This window comes from Copidosoma floridanum, unplaced genomic scaffold (assembly GCF_036245765.1).
Source record: "Copidosoma floridanum isolate Cflo_tuat_1 unplaced genomic scaffold, Cflo_Japanese_pri ptg000021l, whole genome shotgun sequence".
NCBI lineage: Eukaryota > Metazoa > Arthropoda > Insecta > Hymenoptera > Encyrtidae > Copidosoma > Copidosoma floridanum.
In genome coordinates this window covers 6,977,918-6,994,886 of record NW_028321898.1, presented here as the reverse complement: position 1 = coordinate 6,994,886, position 16,969 = coordinate 6,977,918, and the positions used below count along the sequence as shown (strand labels likewise).

The 16,969-nt window shown below is 33.3% G+C and overlaps 1 protein-coding gene and 1 pseudogene across 2 annotated transcripts in view; one reads left to right on the top strand and one right to left on the bottom strand.

Annotated features, from left to right (window-relative positions):
• Positions 1-16,969, bottom strand: part of Caper (RNA-binding protein 39-like protein Caper) — a 498,386-nt gene that overhangs the window by 28,076 nt on the left and 453,341 nt on the right. The gene's annotated exons all lie outside the window — the stretch shown is intronic.
• The window catches only part of LOC149374107 (uncharacterized), a 42,643-nt pseudogene continuing 36,803 nt past the window's right edge, over positions 11,130-16,969 (top strand).

Here is a 16,969-nt window from a genome sequence, read left to right as displayed (position 1 = left end):
GTATTCTGCACAGTGGCTTTCGGAATTTTCGATTTCGTAGTTAAAAATGATTCGGCATTTTTATGATTCGGGATTATCAAGTTTCTGGATTTTTACCCCCCCTCGTGTATCACCAGCTGATCCACTGATTGGGTTAAGGAACGTATAATGAATTTTTATGTTATGTGACTGTGCAGAGCGGCAGATGTACCAATTTTTTCTCAGTATGAAAATTCAACAAGTAACACATATCAAGCTTTCATTAATATAACGCCCGTTAGGTTTACACGTCTTAAAATCTTAAAAATCTTATGAGTCACACACGTCATGAATTCACGTCGTTGCCACTCATGAAGCTACATTTTACGAACCACACACTTGAGGCTTTAAAATTAAAGTAGAGTAGCATATAATGTACTCAGTTTTGCTGCAATAAGATCTTTAAGAAAGTAACTTGCTGGGTTTTGTACTTCAGAGAGCTTGAAATGAGTTATTTATTAGGTTTTGGATTGTGAACGCTGAAAGCTTTGAACTAGGTAGCTTTAAGGGTTAAGAGAACCTGAAGTTTGAGACTTATTAGATTTTACATTTCAAGCATGCGACTTTCTGGTTTACAAGTTATTCTGTATTGAATCATAGAACTTGGGCAACAGAACATGTAGGACCTTGTCTTTTTTTATTAGGTCTTGTTTCAATACTATTAAATTATTAACGGAAAAATGTCACTTAGACTAGACGATGAGTTATTCAAAGTTATGGTTTAATGGTAAACTTGTTGGATTGCATTTTGAACAATGGAAATTATTTTTTGGAGATATGCTAGGTCTTTGGTTTCATGAAATGAATTTCTTCTAAAAATTTTCTTTTTCGTGGCTTTCTTCATCTCTATCCTTTTTTTGATCTATTTTGTAAGGTGAATTCTTGCCTTTTAAAATTTTCATCAACATTTAATTTTTGCATATTAGTATCAAGCTTTTAGTTGTGTAACCACTACTTTTCTCTGATGCAAGTATAGCTCTTGAAACTCTCGAATCTTAAGGATAAACTATGCGGTAAGTTTTGATTTTTCTTATTCCACTAACATTTGTGTCATAGAAGTAACAATTAGCCAGACTATTTGGCTCCCTCTATATTGTAGGAGAGACAAACTTAAATTTTTTGATTTCTAGCAGTCTTGCATGCGTTTAATATGGACAAGCAAGCTTCACAGATAGTTTGAAGAGCCCATACATCTTCGCAAAAATGTTGCATATAGAGATGACAGATTTTTTCTAGACATTAAAAAAGGAGACAAATGAGAATAGAAGTGAAAAACGTTAGAAGAATCCTCTGTGTAGATCTTTGAAGGATAAAAAAATACGTAACTGGGAAAAATTGAATAAAATACACACAGAGGCATGTGACTTTAGTGTACAGGGGGCTTAGAAGTTACTGAAATTAAAAATTTTTATTTAATTAACTACTTATTAAATGAAAAAGTAGACTTATTATGTACTGTCGATCTTCACTTTATTCGTTAAAAACTTGTTACAGCTGTTTCGGTATCACAGTACCTTCGTCAGACAGATGTACATCAAGACTTAATAAGTCTTATTAATAATAATAATTATTAATAAGTCTTAATAAGACTTATTAAGTCTTGATGTACATCTGTCTGACGAAAGTACTGTGATACCGAAACACCTGTAACACGTTTTTAACGAATAAAGTGAAGATCGACAGTACATAATAGGTCTACTTTTTCATTTAATCTAATATGGATCTTCATCAAGTGACGACCGATAATATAGAATATTTAATTAACTACATTGAAATATTTGGAAACTGTTCTTTTTCTACTCTTGAAGATAAAATATTAATAATTTTAGCGCATTAAGCACTTAAACATAATAGATATGGTGTTTAAGAATGATGTTATGAATTTACTGATATTCAACAGTGATTGACTTAAAACTTACCGGCAGACCACCCCCCCCCCCATTCTGAATTCAGGTTCGAATTCAGCACCAAAAATAACATAGGAAAAAACGTTTCACATGTTTAGTTCAGAGTTTTTTTTTGTGGGCCTGTGTAATTTTTTTCATAAAATCATTAGTGTAAGAAGAAAGCTTAAAAATATTGCATGCGATCGGAAGTCGATCATTAAACAACTAATAGATAAAAAAAACATATGTCCAATCAGTAAACAGTTAAACGAATTTTAAAAAATGTTGATTCTTATTAATAAACTAATTTTTTTAAATACTTTATCAACTTTTACACATTGATAAATTATAAAAACATTTTTGTAAAATCACTGGTAATATCAAATGGATTGGTTAAAAACACTTGCATATCCCTTCAACGATGGTTTTGTCAAAAATCAATACGTAGATAAGAGCAAACTTTAGTACACAGACGCCAATAGTTTTGTACATAAAATAATAAACAAGGAATTAATAATGTAATACACGATAATATAGAAGAACTTGACACTTTAAACTATTCTGCTAACTATGATTTTCATTTGCCTTGTGATAATAAAAAATATTTTCAGTTTTCTAAGAGATGAATGTAATGGTAAAATAATGTTGGGATTCATAGGATCAAGTATAAAATAGCATAAAGAAAAATGTATAGTTTGATGAATCAAAATCTAAATTCATTGAAGAAAGTTAAGAGCGTTAAAAGCTTGAACGTTCAGGGGACGATAAACTTTGACAATAACATCAAGTGCCTGTGTGAGAAATCTATCATGACTCGAGCGTAGAGAATTCTTAGAACATGATATCACCAGACAGTTTCTAAAAAAGAAGCAAAAATGCACTAACTGCATATAATGATACTCCTTACTTAAATCTGGCCATAGATAAACCATGGGATCTACTGGAAAAATAATGACTCCATTAAAACTGTCAATACAAAGAGATCACAAGCAGATAAGCCACATCGATACTAAAGGGGGCAGCTTTAGAGAAGTAAGTGTTTTAACCTCGTAAGTTCATTATACTCTTAAGCAAAGGTCTAAAATAGAGCTAAGTGGATTAACCAAAGACGATACAACTTTTAGCTATCATTTTTATAAGTGAGATACTGTGTAGAAGCTAAAAAAATTAAAGGTACCGTACTTGTCAGTGTGGTAAACATATATGTGCACATTTATATGTTCATATGAATATGTTAAATGAGAGTAACTTATGGGACAGCAATTTCGAGAACAAAAGTAGCAAGGTTGTTTACTAGGGAAATATCGGATTTAAAGAGACTGTCCGCAAATTGGCACAATGCTACGCGTATTTATGCCAAAAAAACATGTATGACCTGCATAACTTACTTTATGCATACACACATCAGTGATTTCATGGCTCATTTCATGTCCAGGGCTCATGCTACTACATAAAACTTAAACTGAATATTCCAATCACATGAAGTTACGTTAAAAGTATTAAATTTTTACCAAAAAAACTTTTAAGCTGATAACTTTACTCCTCAATAAAATAATTAAGAAAATGTCACTTCTGTACCTTGTTCCAATCTCAATTTTGTACTATGAACCCCTACTAAAAAAAAAGGTTTTTGCCATATTCTAGCACGTACATTGTCTAATATAGATGCCATATCTTACATTTATGCCAGAATAACATTAATTTTCAATCTATAAGCAAGAGTTTTCATCAAATACTACATTTCCAACGATTTTAGCTAAAATGCCGATGATAGCAGAAATCCCTTAGAAAACCATATTGGTGCATCACATAACATCTTATACTGGTCACTTTTTAAATCTCACGCCATTACAAGACAAACGCACAAGCCAAAGCTGTTGAAAATTGCAATCTTTTCAATTGGTACATATTTTAATTTTCAACTTTCGTGTGTAAAAAAATTTTAGTCACTTCCATCTCTTCCCTAGACCCCAAATTCCGTTACTCATACATTTAAAAAAAATTTGTTTCTTGTATTATTAATTGACAACAGATGTTTTGTGAGCGGAGAATCGTATTCATTAAGTCTACGAGACGCAATAATACTCCAAAGCTCGAAATGTCACTTCCGTACCTGTTACCTTAGCCCCGGTGCAAGGTGTTACCTTTGCAACGGTGCTGAAGACTATGAAGGCGAACTTTGACCCCGATAAGGCTAAAGTGGCAGTCCAAAGTGTTGTCATACAAAAAAAGGAGACATACTTATTAAAGCCAAAGGTGTAGGGAATGCTACTGCATTCTCACAGCAAATTGAAAAGTCGGTAGCTGGACAGGGTACTGTCAAAATGAGCGACAGAAAAGTGACATTAGAGGTCCGAGACCTAGATGCCATTGTAGAGGAAGATGAGGTCAAAGAGGCTTTCGCTAGGACTTTTGGACATCAGAACTAGGAGCCAGAAGTTGCTCTCTTAAAGCCAAATGCCAGAGGACAGAGGCTGGCTTTAATAAAGGTAGACGAAGCATCTGCCAGACAAGTAGAAAAGGAAGGCAGGTTACGAGTTGGCTTTGTAAGCTGCCGAATTCGAAGAAGAATTGAAGTAACAAGATGTTACGAATGCCTGGGATATGGACACGTCTCAGGCAACTGTAGAGAAGAAAACAGATCAAAGCTTTGCTTCCGGTGTGGAAGCTCAAACCACCGAAAGAAAGAGTGTCCAGGCCCAGGACAGTGCTTCATTTGCCCAACGACGGATAACAAGCACGAAGCAAGCAGTGGGAGCTGCCTTTCATTCAAAAAAGCGCTACAAGAGGCCAGGGGTAAGGTCCAAGCAGAACGAAAATAAGGCAAAAAGGCCTTGAGTTGAAAGGCAGGCTAATGTGGACCCACGCTGCGCTGGGTACTTTTTACCTATCAGCAAAGAAAAGCATCAAGCTTATAGTGGTGCTTGCTAGGTTAGCGGCCTACTATGGAGCGCTAGAAAGGGTGCTGGTCCTCAGGGACCCCGAGTCCTTTTCAGAACTCGAGAGCATCAGCACCTCTAGCAAATGGTGGCGAGTTAGCTCGTTAATGCTGTGAGACGCGATGGTCTCCCTGGTGGCTCCACCCTGAAGTAATGCTAACGCGGTTCCGGGGTGGATCAAAAGCCACGCGGCATGGGGGGGGGGTTTTAGTGGGTATGGGTGGTCTAATAAAAAAAAATTCACCGAGTCCCACACTACCGCTGTCCCTGCGGTGTGCCTCAATGCATTTCCCCTCTCTCCACAAAAAAAAAAAAAAAAAAAAAAAAAACTTCCGTACCTGTTACTAGCTTACCCCTCAATGATAAAAGTCTTTTTTTCTAGCTTTCGTGCATCAGAATTCTACGAACCTTTTTTCTAGCATTGATGAGCTAAAATATGAGACACGTATCTCAGCGTTTGGTGTAACTGGCTTTTTTTCGTGGTCATCGATGAATATCGATTTCACTTCCAACACTAGTAGTGGAGGAGTACACTATTTTTGGTGGTCTAAAGTAGGCTCAAGCGACTATTGAAATGAAGCTTTATTGATTGAAAAAAAAAATTTGTCAAATTTTGGTGCTACCAATCAAAGTTTGTAAGAATTTTTTTTTAAATTACGAATTTTTGAAAAAAATCTACAAAATCTGATTTTTCTCGATTTTTATTGCTCCTCTTGAAACAGCTATAACTTTTGAACGGAGGCACTAAATGAAACAAAATTTGTTTGTAATCGGAAGGCTTTAATCCAAGCTTTTATTTTATATAAGTTAAAATTCTTTAACTACATAAGCAGCGTAACTACACGTATCAGAAGTAGACGCATCTTTTTCGAAAATTGACTGAAATTGACTTATACAAAATACCGTATATCTTTTGACCTAAAAAATTTGTAGTGAAACAGCTTTAGATATTTGTTGTGGATGATATTTGAGGTACAACTACTATAAAAAGAAGTTTTTGTAACCATTATTTTTAACGATTCTTTAAGGTATTTCGAGCTAGTTATGGCAGAATCATTTATTTATATATTTAATAAATATGACTTACGTATACAAGACGTGATTTTTATATACATATTAGTAACTTAGTAAAATTATGCAAACATCTACAAAATTTTATTTTTGTCCTCATAATTACCCCGTGATTAATATTATTATTCACGTAAGTCACCTTTGATCAACTTATATATATATTCAGAGGGTACTTCTGCGTCAATCACATAAATGTAAGGAAAATTATGAGGGCAAAAGTGGAATTCTGCGGACGTCCGTATAATTCTACCATGTTATTGATATATTTTCTAGAAGCACGTGAAATACACTTTAGTCACTTTCTACACTAACACACACACATGCGCACGCGCGAACGCATATATATATATATATATATATATATATATATATATATATACACTATTAGAACTAGTTACAAATTTTCTACAGCTTAAAACAATGTTATCTAAATAATTAGATTTTCTGGATTTTCTCCAATTTTGTCTCCATCGAAGGGTTTAGAGAACTTTATCGAATTCTTATAACATTATCCTTTTAAGGTAGAAAAAATTTGCATTAAGTTTAAGTAATATGTAACAAAAGTTTGATAGTTAAAAAATTTTGAAAACGTATTGTGAGTGACAAAAACTGAAACAAAGTTGAAAGATTAAAGTTCCCTACTATTTAAATGGGAAATAATTTTGTGGTTAGTAGCACGTGTTAACTTAAGAATTTTCGGAGTTTGATGGTACGGATTTTTTTTTTTTAGATATAACGAAAAGATTCAGGGAGGTATATGACTTAAAAATAAATTAAGTAAATAACGGATACCTTAATATAAATATATATACTAGTAGGGTTTTGAAATTTTGCATGAACGCCACACCAACTACCCCCACCCTCCCTCTCTATAGTTGTAAGGTTCGCCCAGCGTAGACCTTGGAGAGGATCGATAATTCCTGGTTACATACTTAGAGTTGAGGATGTATTATAGGGTCGTCGGTGGCCAGGGTTCCCAGCCTTGCGACGAACAACTCCGCTCGTGACGTCTGCCAGTGAATGACTGACTTTGTTTAATAGTGGCCGGCTTTGTTTAATAACGTTTCCGAAAATGGTAGTAAAAATGTATTTGTTGGCAAAGTAGTTCAAACTTAGGTGGCCCTTCAAGGAACCGATGAGATTGATGGTTAAGTAGGGAAAGTAAATACTTATATTGGCCGTGAAAAGGGCCAGTGGTAAGATTTCTGGTTATTCCTTATTATTATTCTTGATGATGGAGAGCCAGCTGCGGGTAGCTTCACTCTAACCTTCGAAGTCTCTGTGTATGGAGAACGTACAGGAGGAAGGTACGCCGCTGACCAAAGAATATGTCGTCTTCGAGTCGTTCCCCGGATAACCAACCGCTTATAGTGAGTCGGGAAAGTGGGCCTGGAGAATATCTTCTCTATAGGTATGCCTTTGGAATGACCAATAAGAAATTGGCCGTTGTGGCTGCCCGTACTATTCAGGGCTTTCTTTCCTGGCTTACATTTGTAGTAAAAAATTCTCTGACGGCAACTGGCCAGATTGTGGTACGGTTTGTGGTAACTCTGAAGTATTGGAGCAGGTTGTGCTCTGGCTACACACGTCTCCTGGTATTCCGCCGGAGACGTTATCGGTAAAAATAAATTTTTTATTGGTGGCACTTGTCAATCCTGGAGGTTCAGGGTTAAAGTAGACCTAGCTCACTAGGACGCTATTCGAGAAGAGCGTCGTCGATAACCGGGATACCCAGTTGCACGACTATCACCTACATTCTTGATGCAGCTTGGTGATTTGCCAGTAAACGACGGCAGAAATTTCCGAGACGCTCCAGCCTATTATAACCACACTTATTTAATTCTGTTGCAGATAGCTTCGATTTTATGTCAACGCCACCTAGCAAACCCTACTGAACTAACGTGAAAAGCTGGCGTATCTTCTCAAAACTTTGAGCTTATTTATTGCTATTGTTATTCAATTTTTTAAGATAAAAACTATACTAAAACCATCTAGAAAGTGTCAAGAATCGGTATGCAAAATTTCAGCAAAATCGGTTCAGTAGTTCTCACGGTTACCGATTACAACGGATTTAGCGACTTTGCTTTATATATTAGTAAGGTTACGCTGTATTAGCTAGGGGTTGTCTCATGAAGTGCGTAGGGTAGCTAGTCCTACTAGTATACACATATATACATTTACACTTATAACAACCGTAGTAATTTAAAAGTAATGTAAACAGAGAGCTGATAACTTTCACGAATGTATAAATATTTAAAAGTATTTATACAATTATTAATATATGTTGATCAAAAGTGACCTATGCAGATATGATTGGAATAAAATATTTTTATTTAAACTTTCAAATCATTGAATTATTTATACAGCTTGGATTTAAAAGTGTTAACTTGAATTAATACAATCTTTTTTTATAATAATACGTAACATAAAAGAGAGACTTTTTTACAAACCAATTCTTTATCCAATACTTCGCCCGTATTTAAGGATTTTGAGCACAATTTCTTGAATACTCTAAGCGACAAATTTAATATCACCCCTAAGACTTTACTACAAATTTTCAACAATTACAACAAACATTTGAAATTTATGTTAAACTTTTCAAGTGTAAAAAGCTTTTTAGATATTTCTCTAAAAATACGTTAGAATTTTATTCATCCTAATTAGTTCCTTTCTACAATCGTTTAGATAACGATAAGCATAAATTTATACACACGCATACACATTAACATTTGCATACATACAAAACATGCATACATACACGCTCACCCACACCTACATGCACACATTTATTCATACAAAAACACGCATACGCATACATGCTTAAATACGTGTTAGTCTTGCACTATAACAGTAGTTATTCCTTTTATCTATTGGATACCCACTACAAAAGTTGTAACATAGTATTTTTTTAATGTATAGAAGTATCAGGCATCTATGCATTGAGCGATTTTAGTTACCAGATAAAAAAAACAATGCACACTATCACCGAAGATAGTTCTGAACCATTATTGTGGTAATAGTAAGGTAGAAAGGAGCTTGTGATACAAGACAAGAGTCTAAGAAGCTTAGGTAAAAAGAAAACTATTTAATTGTCAGACGATACATGACCTTTTAAATTCCAAATAATACATCTATTTGTGACATTAGATCTTCTTTCCCCACGCTTTTTTTCGTACTTTCGTATACGCAACAGTGTAGTGCATTTTATAAGTACACATACACGGGCAAGTTTAAGAACTATTCAGCTACCTTACTCATGCTAGGGCAATTGCATATCTGCATACCAAATAACGCTTTGTACTGTACATGTACGTGTAATAAATTTCAAAAAAGATTAGATACGGAGAGAAAAAATATGAGCTTAGTGCTTGGAGAATACCGTGAGTTCAGTCCATAAGGTGTCTCTAGCATCAGAAGCATCACTATCGTGTCACATGAAGCTAGCGGTTACTTGTGTCAGTAGCGTAGAACGGTTGACAGTATACACTCAAATCACACAAGTGGGGAGCACGGAACTTTATAGCCTGAGTACTCGAGTCATTCTGAGCCTTTGCATCATGCATCCCGTACATTGCGGCTCTTCGGTCTCGTAGATCACGACTCTTCTGTTATAAGTAATTTATTGACCGTAATAATTTTATATCTGTTACTTTTATATTAGAAGATTACTTGCAACTGGTGTAATATGAGTAAATTGGTACGGTCTAGTCTGAGCGCACATACTTACGTTAATGACAAACATGAATTGTGCGTGGAGCTCTAAGCAATACAAGTAATAAAGCTTGAGCTTTTGTCATAAGCAGTTGCTCTGTAGTCGTTAAGGTAACGATGTATAATGAACAGTAAGCTCAATTCTCGGTACGTATTATTGTACTTTTCACACTTTCTTTTATTATTATTAACATGGTAGCGGAGCATTCTTCTTTCTTTTTTTTATTTTTTACGCGCTGCTTCGGTAGTATATAAAAATCAACCAAGGACAAAGTTCAGGTAAAAGTGTCACTCCAACACAAGAAAAGTAAAGGAATTACATACAAGCAAGCGATCACCGATTATAAGAGTATCAATCCAGTAGTCAAAATTGAGTACAAAAGCTGAAATGAATAAATGGCAAATAAACAAGACAAATTAAGTGTAGACATAAAATATCTGAGAATAAGTTTTTCGACATCCAATTAAGCAGTTGGAAATTTAGATGGCTGATGTAACTAGATAATAAAGAATATAAATAGCAAACTATCAGAGCGAGAAAAAACGCAGACACAAAAGCCGCATGAGATAAAGGTGACTTTAAAGCAAAAGCGATTATTACAAATACAGTGTCGAATAGAAAACTTAAATACGTAAGAGAAAGCGAAATAATAAAACCCATAAAAAAATAAAAGGACAGTGTTATAAATATACAAATTTTGGACATGTGGCAAGAGAATGTAACCAAGGCCAATTTAACTATCAACGAGGTGACCAAGCCAGGGACAAACAGCGAGACAAAGGGAGATACAGAGGTCATAGCAGAGATGGAGGTATATTGAACGGAAACAATGGAGGCAGAGGATACAGCAATACAACGAGTGAAGAATGTCAACAACAATAGCAAGACTCATCAGGAGCGTGGAACATGTGAATCGAGCATGAGAAGAGAGAAATAAATACTTGTCTAACAGGTAACGAAATAAATTGGTTATTACACAGTAGTAGAACCCATTATATTGTAAACACGGATAAATTCTTTAATAAATATATAAATTAAACTAAATCGTTAAAAGTAAGTTTGCCAAACGGAGAAGAATCAAAAAACACGAATATAGGAAGCATAAAAGATTATTTTCATAACCATTCATGTAAGTCATACATTGATTTAAATAGAATTTACAATGTACCGAAGATTTAAAAAAAATCTCAAGTACGTCAAAGATCGCAAAAGTTAGAAAAATTGTAGCAACCGATAGTATAGCAAAAATATATATGAAATTAAATAATGAACTAACAGCCATTCTTCAACTTCAAAATTGCTTATACCATATGAAAAGTAATTCAAATAACTGTAATAAAAAATATCTGAATTGTACTGGAAGCAACAATGATAATTGTGACGTGGCAAACTGACGTCAGAGTAAAAGTATATGCTTAGCAGTAGCAGACAAGAGGAGAGGCGATTCAATGCGTACTAACCTTACCTTATTCAAGGACCTATACATCTGTAACTGTTCCTACTATGGGAAGCACGGCCAACTCTCAACCGTGCGCAAAAGTTGGTGTGTATGTGTACCAGCACATGCAGGTAGCTAGGGCACCGAGGCAGCACGAATCGGTGGGCCAGCAAAAGGAGCACTATCGCTTTTGTCTGCTTGCCAACGTGATGTGTTATTTCAGAAGCAACGATATACATTGTTAGCGTACGTTTTTTCGGGCCGTGTGTGAAGAAGATTTCAACGTCAAACAGCACCAAGCGGCAGCAGGAGACGCATCAACGACTACCTATTAACGACCTGGGCTGTTGCAACAACCTACACACGCGCTGCCAAGGAATATTGTGTCCAAGTACCGACACCTGCCGACTGCCAAGGACTATCGTGTTTAAGTGTCGACACCTGCCCATCGGACCTCCCGGTGTCCGCATCCAGTGCAACAACGGTAGGCCAACTTACTTATATCGCGTTCCTACCACGTAAGCATTGTGCCGAGCAGCAACTGCCGAGCTTGCACCAGTAGGGCTGAGGCTGCATTGAATCAGGCAAGGTCGGATAGTTAGGCAGTGTAATTCTTCACGTAGTAATTGCATTGAGTTGTTTGAGAATATAAACAGCAACTGTATGTCAAAACATTGGTGTCTTCCATTAATGCACATTCAAATGCCTGCTATCCGTGTCATTCCTTTAGTCCTGTAATGAAATACTCACATGCCATACCTTGCTACTTATAGGTAAGTGAGCGAGGCCTGACAAGTTACATAATATATCAAACGATGATAAATTTATAAATATGAGATCATTGATAGCGTGCCAGACGAATTAGAGAGTATTAAAATAAAATTAACAAATTATATTGAAAATAAATATGATAAACAAAGCATTAAAAAACTATAAAATGGCCACAGAATTATTAATAATATAAATGGGCCACATAATACGACTGGTAATAATAATAAAAGACAATATTTTTCAACATTTATAGATAAACGCAGCAAATGCACAAAAATCTATTGTATAAAAAATAAGTCAAAAATAGTAGGATGCTTTATCGATTATGTAAATTTAGTAGAAAATAAATTTAACAAAAAAGTTAAAAGGGTACAATGTAAAAATGAAAAAGCACTTGATCAAAAAAAATGTTTGAATTAAAAAAATTTAAAGGTATTACACTATTGCCATGCCCACCTTACGTACATAGACTAAATCGATTAGCAATGGATATGGGTAGGTATAAGAAGAAAACATAAATTTGAAGTTTTATCATACAGTAATGAAAACAGTAGCTTATGTTAAACTTTAAATAATTGCAAACACAATTGAAAAAAATATCATATTAAATATTTATTGACATAAGGTCCAACGCAAAACATTTAAAAATCTATAGAAGTAGTGTGTTTGTACATAAACCAGAGTTTAGGAGAAATAATAAGCGGCTTCTTAGTTGGTTGTACTGATGGTAGTTACAGAGTACAAACGAATAATTAAGTAATTTAAGCTAGATACGGTTAAGTAACACAAGATAAAATTAAAGTAATTTGTTAAAGAGATCAATTAGAAACAAAGTATGATTAATCAAGTGAAAGTAAATCAGATTATGAAAACAAGACAATAAATGACAACAACAAAAATTATTATTGAAAATAAGTTGTAAAAATTAAATTCTAGAAAATCACAAAGAAAAAAAAATACTATCAAAAGATATGGTGATCCATTCGCAATTTTGCGCCCGTGGGCACACTTTGCGTCCGGTGAACGGGTGCAAAAAACTTTTCTGCCCGTAGGCCTACAGTGATTTCAAGAGCGCAAAGTGTGACCAGAGGGCGCAAAGCGGCAGTTGCACTTTGTGCCCACGGTAAGAAAAAATATTGTTATCTTCTTATTGTCAAAATAATTTGTTTATCAAACAAATGGATGTAGTAACAGCATTTTCTAGTGGCCAAATAAAATCACAAGTATATATTTATCAGCCAAAGGGCTATGAAACTTATAAAAATGGAGTTTGTAAACTACATAAGTACTGTAAGCACTCATGGAGTAATAGAAAGTCCAGAAATTTGGTTAAATACTTTTTATGAATTTTTAAGCGATCTAAATTTTGTGAAAATAAATGCCATTTTCATTTCTGCGTAAAAAATTATCATTTCAATCCATTTAAATTTTCATTATTGTTAATGATTTGTTAATGTAAAATAAAAAAGAAACTATCAGAAAAATCTATAATAAAAGATGTTGGTAAAGGTAAAAATTGTATTAAAATTGAGATCAAGTGCAGTAAAGAAAAACACACATTGTAGTTAAGTCAACAAAAGTCTGGGAGGTCACTAGTGATACAATAATGTACAAAATATGTAAGATAACATGATACTTCTATGAAAACGAATTTAAAAATTAAAAAATCTATCGGTTGCGTAGAACAAATAAAAAGTAGAAATTCAATTGAAGAACTGTTATACGTAAGCACAGGCATGAGACTGGGTATAATATACAGTGTCAATTATCTTTGTCAATTTTAGAATTGTTATAATGCAAATCAATATAAGTGTTAAAATGCCTCGTAAAAAAAAATATATTTTAGACGGCGATAATTTATTTATTCTAAAAAGATATTTTAGACAGCGAATAAACAACAAGATATGTAAAAAAAATGTACAATAATCTCATTTTTTGAAAAAATTTCGTAAACAAAAAATGTTGCAAAATGTATAACACTTTCGAAGTATACAACATTGTCAGAAGCTGTTACTGAAATATTGTTTATAAATAATTTGTTAAATTAAATTTTTGAAGTAAAAATTAAAAAGCAAATAAATATCTATGAAGATAACTGAGGGCCAGTTGTGATTGCTAAGTATGGAAACTTTACAAGAAACTTGAAGAACATAGAAGTACTGTGTCACCATGTAAATGAAAATTATAAAAATGGAAATATGAGTATAAACAAAATTGATTTTACAAAAACATGGCTGACATGTTCACTATAAGTTTCAATAAATAAAAATTTAATATGAATAAAAGAATGTAGAAGTTAAAAGAATGCTTGAGAAAGTTAATGGCACAAATTAAGTAATATTACAAAAAGACAGCACTATAAATTTAAGGAGGCGCATTGTAATATAAGTAAATTGGTACACTTAAGTCCGAGCGTATATACTTATGTAAATGACTGTCACGAATTGTACGCGCAGCACCGAGCGATACAAGTCGTTAAGCCGTAGCTTTTGTAGTTGGCTGCCGCTCTCAAGTCGTTAAGGTGACGATGTATGATAGACAATAAGTCCATTTTTCAATACATATTGCTATACTTTTAACACTACTTGATAACACCACATCTGTTATGTGAGAAGAGCTGTGATGCACGATACTCAAATGCTACGATGTACGGGGTGCATGATGGCCTAGTTTCAGAGGTTTAAAATGACTCGAGTTTTCGGGCTAGAAAGCTTTAAGATTTCCTATTATGTAATATGAGTAGTGTGTAAACTGCAAGCTGTTCGACACTACTACTGTAACCACTATCGTCAGAGACATAATAGTGATGCTTCCGATGCTAGTGTTGTCCCTGAAAATTCACAATGATTTTTTAGTCTAATGGTACACAACTATTGTACTCGAAAAAAGGTTGTATAAGATGAATAGAGGCATGTGTTGATTACCCTCTTGCAACTGAAGTCAATCATTTCTTGAGATGTTCTTGTATTTCTCCTATACAATAGACTTAAGTCCGTCAGGTCGTAACCAATCTCAGCTCACTAATAATATAATATTAGAAAATAATTATAAATTCTTCCTAGAATTTGAGGACTTAGCAATCATTTCTCCGAAAAAAGATAAATTTTTAATAAATACACATGTTTCCGGAAAAAATGTTATTTTCCAAGAACTAAAAATGATTTTACGGACGAGCTACATGGTTGGGCATCATTATATTAATAACCATGTGTATTTTGACAAGCTACCAAATTGAATAAAAATATATAATCTTCTCATTTAGTAAGTACACGAGCTTGGAAAGTTTAAGCGAACACTTGCTTAATAATATAAAATATATGTCAGAAAGAAGTTGTTAACGTAGTGACAATAGACTTAAATTTAATTCTTAGTTTTTGAGTCGAGACTTACTGTAATTTTCAAACGAACAGACACTTTCTTTTCCACTGAGCCTGAAAAATAGTTTGTGTTCTAATATTATGTTTAACAAATATTACAATTTGATAGCAAAAAAATGATCATAATTACGCATCGCAATGATCGCTACAAAGTCTTGGTTCTGGCTCCTTTAGTGGACATGCTGCAGAAAATAACCAACGGAAATTGAAAAACTATGCCGATACTATAGTTAATACAGATGCATAAGAAAAATAAAGCACTTATTTGATCAACATTTACATCAACACAAATTGTCTTTGTATAATTTTATCTGATTTTGACGATAACTTTCTTTAACATTCTTTGAATTTTAACATTCTTATATTTATGCTAAATTTTTCTTTTTTACAACTACAACATTAGCCACATTATTTATTGATTAGATTACATCATATTTATGCATCTATTTTAATAAAATTTATTCGAATAGTAATACAGTACTTCTTTGTACTTTGACTTTTTTGTAACGTTTCTAGCAATCACAACTGGCCCTTAATTATCTTTAAAGATATCGATTCGTTTTTTAATTTTCACTTTCAAAATTAAATTCAATAAATTCTTTACAAAAAATATTTCAGTAACAGCATCTAAGAACATTGTATACTCTGCAAGTATTATACACTTTGCAACATTTTTTGTTTACGATTTTCTTCAAAAAATAAGATTATTGTACATTTTTTTACATATCTTGTTGTTTGTTCTCTGTCTAAATTTTCCTTGGCTAAGTCAAAATCTAACATTCAGTTAAAAACTTCCCTTTTATCATCAAAATCATTAATCAATTTTATATCTTTTGTCTTTACGAGATATTTTAACACTCTCATTGCACACTTACATTGATTTGCATTATAACAATTCTTAAATCGAAAAAGATAATTGACACTGTATATTATATCCAGAGTTATGCCTGTGCTTACATGTAATAGTTCTTCAATTAATTTTCTACTTTTTATTTATTCTACGCAACCGTCACATTTTTTAATTTTTAAATTCGTTTGCATAGAATTATCATATGATTTTACATATTTTGTACATTACTGTATCACTAGTGACCTTCCGGACTTTTGTTGACTTAACTACAATATGTGTTTTTCTTTACTGCACTTGGCTGCATCTGAAATTGTTTTATCTTATTGCTTTTTAACTATGTTCTACGTTTCACTTGTAGTAAGATTTTTTATTTTAACATTCATGGCTTCTCACCATTTTTGATTATTTTTGAACCTAGCGCTTTCTCAAATATATTTGGTATATTTGCATTAATGTAACTAACTTATATTACATGCATAATTAGATTACTACATCATTCAATGTGATGCCATTACCTTTTTTGATTTTCTGTAGTTATTGCAAATTATGTTCAATCACAATTGCTTTTTTATTTTCATTTATTATCCTGTTTTCCTTATCCACTGTTTCAAAATTTCTATTTTCACTACCTTCAATTTTTAGAATCAAAGTTACTTTAACTTGATTGATTAGACTCTGTTTCTCAATTATCTTTTAAGCAAATAACTTCGATTTTATCTTTTATGTTTTCAACAAGTCTAGCTAAGTTTACTTTATTGTTTATTAGTAGTCTATAACCATATTCAGAATAACTAACTAATTTTCTTAACTAGACTTCATTATCCCACTTATTTTTTCTTTTCACCTTTGGTTAACTACAAACAACTCACTTTCATCAATTTTTAAATGTTCTAGGTCAAGCCTAATA